Source organism: Pseudochaenichthys georgianus, chromosome 4, assembly GCF_902827115.2.
Source record: "Pseudochaenichthys georgianus chromosome 4, fPseGeo1.2, whole genome shotgun sequence".
In the NCBI taxonomy this organism is placed as follows: Eukaryota; Metazoa; Chordata; class Actinopteri; order Perciformes; family Channichthyidae; genus Pseudochaenichthys; species Pseudochaenichthys georgianus.
Window position 1 is genome coordinate 33,180,619 of NC_047506.1, and position 10,250 is coordinate 33,190,868.

A 10,250-nucleotide genomic window follows, 5' to 3' on the forward strand; every position below is an offset into this window, starting at 1 on the left:
GCTCAGGCAACTCCATGCACACTTTTGCTCATTTAAATATGGGGACGACCTAGAATTATATAGATCCTCGTAATAAAAAAATGCTAATATCAATCTTTCGTCTGCAGTTGCCATTGTCCCGCTCTTCCTTACACATCTACCAGCATAGAATAATTTACCTTTTATGCCTGTCAAAAAAATGATGATGTGTTATTAGTCCATCTAAAATGTTTCTAGAAAAAACGTCTTGGTATAATTGGGTCCTCAGCAGCTCATGAATAAACTAAATCACATAAAAGGCAGGATATTTAGGAAAACGATCTAACATCCTGACATGCAGCATCTTTCAACCTCCTCAGAATGCATTCATTCTGTGTGTGATGGACCAAAACAACAGTAATTTCTGGTGACAAATGCACCAATCAAATACATTCATTTGGAGAACATCATTCAGCTGCTGACTGAGTCCAATCTGTCCAGTCGGATTCTCTGCAGAACACAGCCTCCTGCGCTGCTTATCTGTAAGCAGGGACTGTACATCTTCCAGGCTCCATATAGTACTTATACTGCTATATGCAAGGCTTCATGTCAGCACACATTGTTAAATGATCTACATGCAGAACAAGTCTGTGTCCTTGTTAGCGAGAAAGTAGAAGAGAGAGACAGCAGAGGGAGAAACCCGAGGGAGGAGGGGAGAGGATGGGAGGAAAGTCATCAAGTGCCGAGGGGAAAGAGAAAGTGACAAAGAGGGTAATTCACAGGACGTAATGTGGGAGAATTCACACCAACCACGGCTCTTTGATCCTGACACTGAGTCAGAAACATTTCTATTTGATGCAAGCGTTCTCCCAGATTAAAAGGCTTTGAGCGTGTGGGAGGCAGTTTCGACGTCTGGCTAATTTTTTTACTCTGCCGATAAAAAGATTTCCCAAATATGGCTGATTAAATTACAAAAGAGCATTTGTCAAACAGCATAAATACTCTATATAATGTCTTCAGCTGCCATCTTCTAAGAACAAATTAATGGACAAAAGTATAAACGTATATAATGGTTAAACATTTTTTTACAAAACCATTGGCACCAGTATGTTGCGTAATTTTGTCATTTCACAGATGTGTGAAGAATTGGCAGCAGGGATTTGCTCCCATTCAGACACAAAGCTCACACATGAGGTCCAACACTAATCTCTATATGTAGCGGGACAGGATTTTGGCATCAGAAGCGTTTGATTTCTGTTGGAAGCCCAAGTGGAACTGACCAATAATTTTTGAGCTGGCTTTAGTTTAGGACAGGTAAACAGTCTGTTTGTGGTCAGACAGGCAAAGTGCATTGGCAAAATCCAATCTCTGAACCATTTGGCTATTGTCGGATGAATATTTAGTTGTTTATTAGCTTTCAGTAGCTTGAAAATTGGCCACTAGTGAAACAAGTCATTAATGTAGTGTCTTTATTAGCTTGTTTTATGTTTAATTTATGTTTTAATTTATTCCATTTATAAATACCATTTTATAATGTGTTGCCATTTCCTAATGCTCTTAATTTCTTTCATTTTTGTAAAGCACTTTGAATTGCCTTGTGTTGAAAGGTGCTATATAGATACAATTGCCTTGCCTTGTTTTTACTCCAATTTACTTTTCATCAAAAGTTGCTCATTGGACTGGAAACAAATGAACACCCCATAAAGGATTCATGATCAGAAACCCCTGAAATGTTGGACCTTGTTAGACCAATGGCCGATGGGTTCCGATATTGGTCCAAAACTGTTGTTGGGTGATAGATCGTTCTCCAAGGCAGTATTCCAGTTCAGGTGTTGGATTGGAGTAGAAGTCAGACCTCAGGGCCAACAAACTTATTTCACCCAAAACAGGCAAAACAATCTAACACAAAAAAAAATTTGCAGCTTGATTTCCTTTCATGGGAACCAGGAGTCCCATGTGTATGTCCATACACTTTTGGCTATATAGCATAGTATCGTGTGTGAGGCTGTATTCAGTTCTCATTCATAACACTCCGTTCGATGTCTCACTATGGGATGCGCCTCATCGCGGAGCAAACAGAAGCAACAATCTCATTACGCCAATCCTGATTGGCTGGTGATCTTGACGTCAGCATCAGGGAATTCACCCCTTATAAGTAGCTTGCGCCACGACGAATGTGTCATTCAAACACCTCTTCTCGCTTCAGAGCACATCTCTACAGTAGCCGGACAAGCTTAACGGTCCACAGACTGAACCCAAATACCCATTTCGGTCGACGGGCGCTCGCCGGCTACTCCTTCTGCTTCGCAGGAAGACGGTAGTACTAACGCAGTTAGTATTAAAATCGACCTCGCCCTTCTCTCCCCGAGAAAATAAGGTAGGCCTGATTTTTTTTAAGCTAGCAGCACACCTGTTGCCAGCTCGCTCCCTCTCTATCGACACCACGGTAGCGAGGACGTTTTTTCTTTTTTCTTCTCCACTGAGGAAGAAAGGATTAAAAGAGCATACTGTCACACCAGTCAGTATTCTCTGGGAATAAAAGACCCACACCGTCCTTTTCTCCGGATTAAGGACAAGGTGGTAACATATTTTTCTCCCGTCCCACCTGTCGAGAGCGGGCCCTCTCCACGCCACGAGGCGAACAAGATGGACGCCCCTCTCCCTCACACCAGAGGAGTCAGGGACTTGGTGGCTCGACTCTGCGGCTGCGGGTTGAAGATCTCGGGCACAGACACACATCAGGTCTGTTCGTCCTGCCTCGGTCTGGAACACGCCTGAGGCGCTATCGACAACCCCGGCTCGTGCGGACATTGTGTCCGCTTCACCGTAAAGAGCCTCCGCCGACGGTTAGCACGACAAGCTAGCCTTTCGGAACAGGACCCCGCCATGTCCACTGACCCGCCGGCCGGCAGTCTGGGGGCGTTTGCCACAGAGAGTGAACCCCTCTCCGTGTCGGTCTGGGGCTCATTATCTGCGATGGCTACAGAACCGGAATCCCGCACCCTGGCAGGCCGGGACCCGGTGACGGCAAGACACGCGGGAACGGGTCCCCACGCTTTACCAAGCTGGGGCTCCCGGTTAGACCTCACCATGGTCTTACCGGCGGAGGATGTCCTCGAGCTGGACCACGAGGAGGACGAAAAAGAGGACGCCTTGGCGTTCCTCCTGTCCGAGTCGGATGAACAGGAAGAGGACACCTTCATGTCATCGGCTCAGGCTGCAAAGCCTGGAGCGAGGGCTGCTCTCCCAGGCGATAGCACACCAGCTTCGCCCGGTATGAGCATGGACCTGCAGGCCGTGTGTAAACGCGCTGCGGCCAGACTCAACGTCCCGTGGCCTGAAATGGCCAAGGAGACCTCCAGGTCCCGCTACGAGGGAAAACATCTTCCCCAAGCAGCGGGGAAAAAGAGGCAACTCCTTCCGGTCTTCCCGGAGATGTTGGATGAGGTGCCGGTCTCGTGGAGAGACCGGCCCTTCAGCAACAAGGTCCCAATCCAGGGTGCCTCCTCCCTAGACTGTGACGGAATGGAGAAGCTCGGCCTGCTCCGCATACCGCCCATGGAACCGCTGGTAGCGGCCCACCTCCTACCGAAGGTGGGCCCGTCACCGAGCAGGAACCCCACTCTGCCAGCAAAGTCGGACCGTTTTCAGTCGACAATGACTGAAACGTCCTACAAAGCTGCAGCGTTGTCCGCCAGGGCCCTGAATGTGTCCTCGCTGCTAACCGCTTACCAAGCGGAGCTCTGCGAGGACCTGTCGGGTAACCCGAGGGCAGCCATTCTGGACGAGATGGTAGCGGTCACGGACATTTGTCTCCGTGTCCAACGCTGCGCCGTCCAGGCCACGGGCAAGGTAATGGGGATCATGGTGGTGCAGGAAAGAGCGAGATGGCTCAACCTCACCAACCTCCCAGACCGGGAAAAGGAGGATGTGCTGGATATGCCCATCGTTCCCTAGGGAATCTTCGGCTCCGCTCTCGCCTCCATGCAAAGGAGGTGTGAGACGAAGAAGAAGGAGGACGAGGCACTCCACCTCTGCCTCCCTCGAAGGGTCCAGCCGCTGCCTTCGCAGCAGCAGTCCTTCGCCCAAGCTGCCTCGAACTCTGCTCGGTTTAAAGCACCGAAGACGCAGAGGTCGCAGCCCGCCCCGAGTCCCCAGCCCAGGCTGGGGACAATGGCAAGCTGGCCTAGAAAATCTCCGGTTCCGGCTGCAGCTCAGGCGCAGCCAACCCAGAATTTCGGCCAGCAGTCAAGGAAGAAGAAGCGAGCGGCGTGACAGCCCCTCCTTCTCCCCTCTGTGACAGAGCTGGAAGTTCATTCCCCAGCTCTGAATGTGTTCCCGCCGCCTCGAGAGATGCCTCAACACCATCCTCAAGTCCCCACAAACACATGTCAAACATTAGTTGATTCTTTTGTTATAAAACATTTGCCGCTGACGCATCCAGGCTTCAGGCCGAGGGCGCAGCTCAAAAAAATGAAAAGAAAATCAATAAAACCAATAAACAGCCCGTCAATTGTTCCCCTTCTGAGAGCAGCTACGGCATCTCTCAAAAGGCGGATTACTGGTGGGTCTGTGAAGGCACCACCGACACGCGCATGCGCAGTGCCGGCTGGGGCTTTCACTGGGGAGAGTGATGGTTACTGTGAAATGCGTAATGGCACTGCGCCACTGGCTGCACACGACTTTTCTAGTACAAGGTGTGGTGACCACGGACGCATGTCTGACAGGTTTGGGAGGTATTTATGAAGGTCGCCCGGTGAGGGGTCTCTGGAGCAGAGACCTCCAGCGGGCGCACATAAATTACCTGGAGCTTTTAGTGGTGTTTCTCACCCTAAGACGCTGTCTGCCTTTCCTCAGGGGACATCACGTCCTCGTGAGGACAGACAATACGACCACAATATCGTATATTAACCGCCAAGGGGGTTTGCGTTCTCTCCAGTTACACACACTGGCGCACAAACTTATCCTATGGAGCGGTAGACGTCTCCTCTCTCTGAGAGCGACGCATGTGCCGGGAGTGATGAACCTCGAGGCAGATCTACTGTCCAGAGGTACACCACTTTATGCAGACTGGACTCTACATCCACGGATTGTGAGCCAGCTGTGGGTGCGTTACGGCAGAGCCGCGGTGGATCTGTTCGCATCGAAAGACAACGCTCAGTGTCAGCTGTTCTTTTCGATCCGTGATCTGAATGCACCGTTAGGCGTGGATGCACTCGCGCACGATTGGCCCCCGGGCCTTCTGTACGCGTTTCCACCCCTGGCTCTGATACCTCCAACTCTGGCCAGAGTGAGAGAGCAACGCCACACACTTATTCTGATAGCTCCACACTGGTCAGCTATGTACTGGCTAGCGGAGATATATCAGCTGCTGTGCGGGCAGCCATGGCAGCTCCCACTACGCAGGGACATACTGTCCCAAGCGGGGGGGGCGATCTTTCACCCACACCCAGAGCGCTTGGCTCTATGGGCCTGGCCTGTGAGTGGTACAATCTGAATACAGTGTGACATGAAGCTGACCCTGGCAGCTGCAAAGCGAGCCAGTGGCACTCATGCGTTATCTGTACAGTCTTCAGGCACTTGGTTTGCCCCAGGGCAAACAGAGTGTGGTTGAAGCCCAATCCTGCCTTTATTTTAAGGCGGTTGGTTCAGGTACCATATTTGACATTGAGGCATCCTCCCCGCCACTGTATTCCTCCGGGGAACAGCGGCCGGATTTGCCGTATCCAGCCCGTGCTTTACGCACGTACAGGGACAGATCAGGGGTGCTTCGTCATAATGACCAAGCCCCTTGTGTCCTGGGCTATCCCTTATAAGGGCAAGCCTGTTACTAAGCAACGGCTCTCCCACTGTTTGTGGAAGCAATTGCTGTGGGGCCCATACGAGTCAGAGTTCGCAGGCACCCTCGGGTTCGCGAGTTCTTTTGACTCAGGGTCTGGCTGCATCCTGGGCTCTGTCCAGGATGCAGCCTTTTTAACAGTCTGGACGTTCTACTCCCAGTTTGACTCAAGCAGTGCTGGGCACCTGGTTGAGTCGGAGCCCTACCTGTTAAAGTTCTGGTCAGTTTGGTGATTTTCGAGATAAGCTCGTCTGGCAATACGGGAGCTACAATTTCCCATAATAAGACATCGAACGGAGTGTTATGAATGAGAACTATAGGTTACCTACGTAACCCCAGTACTCCGAATAACATGAAGTGAGATGTCTCACCAGATGGCCCTCCTTGCTATGGTGGCGCAAGCTACTTATAGGGGGTGAATTCCCTGACGCTGACGTCAAGATAACCAGCCAATCCAACACACTCTCACTCCCTAAGCGTCCAATAGCGACGTTTGGTCAGTGTCCGTGGCGTCCAATTGTGACGCTCCTAGGCTCCTTCAGCGTCATAAAGAGACGCAAATAGCTTTCAACTGATTGCAATGTATTCCCATCTGCGTTGGGATTTGACGCTCATGGAAGCACGGCATTCGTTTATGTCGGCTGCCCTTAAAGGTAATGTGAGCGTCCATTCCCAGGAGTAAAGGATGGCAGAAGACACTACACTACCCAGAATCCCCAGCTATCGTTTGGACTACACCATGTGCTCTTGACAAACCCCGTGATAGTCCTCAAGCTCTGTGATTGGAGAGTGTGCTCCGAGGGTTAAGCCGATTCTCGAACAGCACTTGAAATGGGATGGAACCACGGCAGACTGTCCAAAACTGGATTTGAACGGGTCCACCGCGTCCCCCCTCCCCCACCCCGTCCCCAGAACTACACATGCTGGCTATTCTGTTTCGCAACATGTTCTCTATGGCACGTCTCTACTGGGAGTTGTAGTTTTAAAAGACGTTTTCGTATTTCCCATAATAAGAAGTTGCCAGTATTAAACTGTGTACATCCCTGGAGGTTTAGGGGACAGGAAACACTCACATTTAAAACATATAATTAATAAATGGGTGAAAATTGCTTGTGCCCATTATGGGCAGTATTACTATATATACCCACATGCCAGCTAAGGTCAGAAGAGCTTTATTTAACAGCTGGTCTTATGTGTGTGACCCCTGTGATAACATTACATTACATTAATTGATAAGCCTGAAACATGCACTTGTCAAGGTTCAGAGGCACATTGTGCAAATATGGCAGTAGCCATCGATCAGCTTAAGATAAGATATACTTTATTGATCCCAAGTTGGAACATTTGCGTTACATCAGCATGTGTAACAGTTAAATATGCAGTTGTGTTTATTTGAAAATCATTTAGTATAATCACATAAATTCTGTGTTTTATATTCAACAATTCTGTGTTCTTTATTTATTGATTGTTCAATACCTGACAAGGCCGGAGATGAAATATCTACATATATCTATAAGAGTATAATACATTATGTATAATATCAGTTAAAATAAGTGCTTCAACATAGTTAACATTGCTGGAGGTATGCACAAATATTGATAGATGTCTTGTAATGCACTATTGAGGAACCTGCAACCCAAGTTTTTCATTCAGTGCAGAACTACACCACAGTTGTGTAGGCCTATATGATATGTCAATAAACCTTAGAAAATCTTGAAATCTTGAAAGGGATGTGCAAAATAGTCATTACATACAGTCTTTAATTAACAATTAGTAGAGAATAACGAGTAATGAATATACTTTATAGGGATCGTATTAATATCTAATAATAAAAATATTGAAATTCAATAACATGCTTTAACCACCAGGTGTCCCTTTATATCAACTGTGCACCTTTATGGTGTAAATACAGCCTATCTACCAATTGGATCAAATATAAAAGTGAGCCGAATTAGTGTTGATACTGCAAGAAGACGCATTGTGTGAAAAGAAATGTAAGATGTTGTTTAATGGCTGATATATTTATGATCCACGTCACGTTTTCAGTTCCTCATGTTTGTCTTCTCATCAGGGCTCTATAAATACAGAACTACGGCAGATATGTAATATGTAATGCAGCCGAACCGTGTATTACAATGCCGTTATGTGATGACTTTCAAAGAGAAAAGCAAGCACACTCGGAATAAGGTATTATTATTATTTCGGTCTGTTTCCGGTATTTGTTAATGACGGTGTGCTCTGAGATGTGAGACTGGAATTGCACAGGGGGGAAATAACGTAGGCTATCTTTAGATGCGGATCCCTAGCAACCACCTTGGTAACAATGAAAACGTCGCGATTTCCTGAAGTAATCTTCGTAATAACTAGCAAACTAAAGATCATGTACATCCACTGCACACATAATCTGAAATAACAACTCATATTTCTCGCATCAAATGACATCAAAACGCATTTTAATGGCCAAACTAACTTTAAAATAGGCATTTTACACCTAGAATAAAACGAAGTTCGGCCATGTTTTCTTTTTTTGCAGGGAGACATTTGAAGATCACGTGACATAGACGCCAGCCATCGGAATGAATGGTGAAAAAAACGGGGTTTGTCAAACAGAGCACATGGTGTAGGCCAAACGATAGCTGGGGATTCTGGGTAGTGTAGTGTCTTCTGCCATCCTTTACTCAGAAAACATATTTGTTTCTCCGAATCGAAGGGGAAAAATACAAAAGCATTGTACACAATTTAAACCAATCAATGTTGTGTAATTAACAAGGATAATCTGGTGTTTTTTAGTCGATGAGTAGTGCAGATATCACTGTAAAATCAATCGACAGTAAGAGGAGTACTTACTTCCGGGTGTAGAATTCTCCGTTATCCAATGGGAATGGATGCTCACATTGCCTTTAAGGGCAGCCGGCATAAACGAATGCCGTGCTTCCATGAGCGTCAAATCCCGACGCAGATGGGAATACATTGCAATCAGTTGAAAGCTATTTGCGTCCCTTTATGATGCTGAAGGAGCCTAGGAGCGTCACAATTGGACGCCACGGACACTGACCAAACGTCGCTATTGGACGCTTAGGGAGTGAGAGTGTGTTGGCCAATCAGGATTGGCGTAATGAGATTGATGCTTCTGTTTGCTCCGCAATGAGGCGCATCCCATAGTGAGCCATCTCACTTCATGTTACTCTGAGGAATGGGGTTACGTAAGTAACTTATAGATATATTGTATGCGTATAGTTTGTATGTAAAATCCTATACATGCATACATGCATTTATGCATGATGTTTTTTATTTGATTAATTTCTGTTGAATAATTTGCTTTATATTGTAATCGTAGTATATATTACATTAAAGTATTACATTATATTATATTACATTATATTATTGTTATAAGGCCATTTTGCATTCAACATGTATAATAAGGGATAAGTGAAGTCCGTATTTTACTAAGAATGACTGACATTGTCCTAAGGGTATGTCACGGCTATGTGTGGAATTGCATTAAAAATAGTATCCTAAATTATATTTATGTTAAATGTTTTCATATAATATAAGCTCAATCATGTTTCATATTCGGAATGACCTCTTGCTCCAATTCACATTTAAATGCTGTGTGTTGAGCTGAGCTTCATGAATTTGCACCCACGAAAATTGTCAACTGGGAAAGGGTTTGAAAAAAATCACAAAGATATGGATATGCACAGGGCTAACTTCAACACATAACCTCTGTATTTGGCTAAATATGTGTCATTTCAAGTGGATTTTATTTTTGGACAAATTACGGACATATACAATTTGAGCAGGATCAAGATCACAGACAAGATCTGCAACTATGACAAAATACTACTGGTCCCAAGGTAATATTAGCCGTCTTTGAAAATTACTATATTCCACTATATAAATGATCTTTCAACAACAGATTTGACCCATTTACGCAAAAAAGCAGTTGAAGTAAATTTGAAGTGTCAAGTTCAAGCTTTATCTGTCATTCCAACCATATCCATATAACATACAGCAGGAATATTTTGTGCATAACTTAGACACTTGGAACCTACACTATGACACACATTACCATATAGTATATATGGACCCAGAGGAGCTGCTGGGTGTATGCACACCACCTTCTTTAATAAACTTGAAAGAAGCTGGGAGGAAAAAATATGACGAGAAAATATATCATACTTGACATATATAGCAGATGTCAGGTATGAAATATTCCTCCTTGTCAGAGGACAGGAAAGTAAAGGAGGGGGTAGGAAACGGTGAAATGGAGACGCAGCAAGTGCTACTTTATTAGTCAAACTGAACCCTATTTGATTCATATTTAATTGTATTTTAATACACAACCAGTGGAGCATCACTAAAATGAGCTGAAAGCAAATTATGAGGGAGGCCAAGCTGAGTAACCTCTCTTCATCTCTTCCCCTATGTATGACATTTCCAGATTTACCCC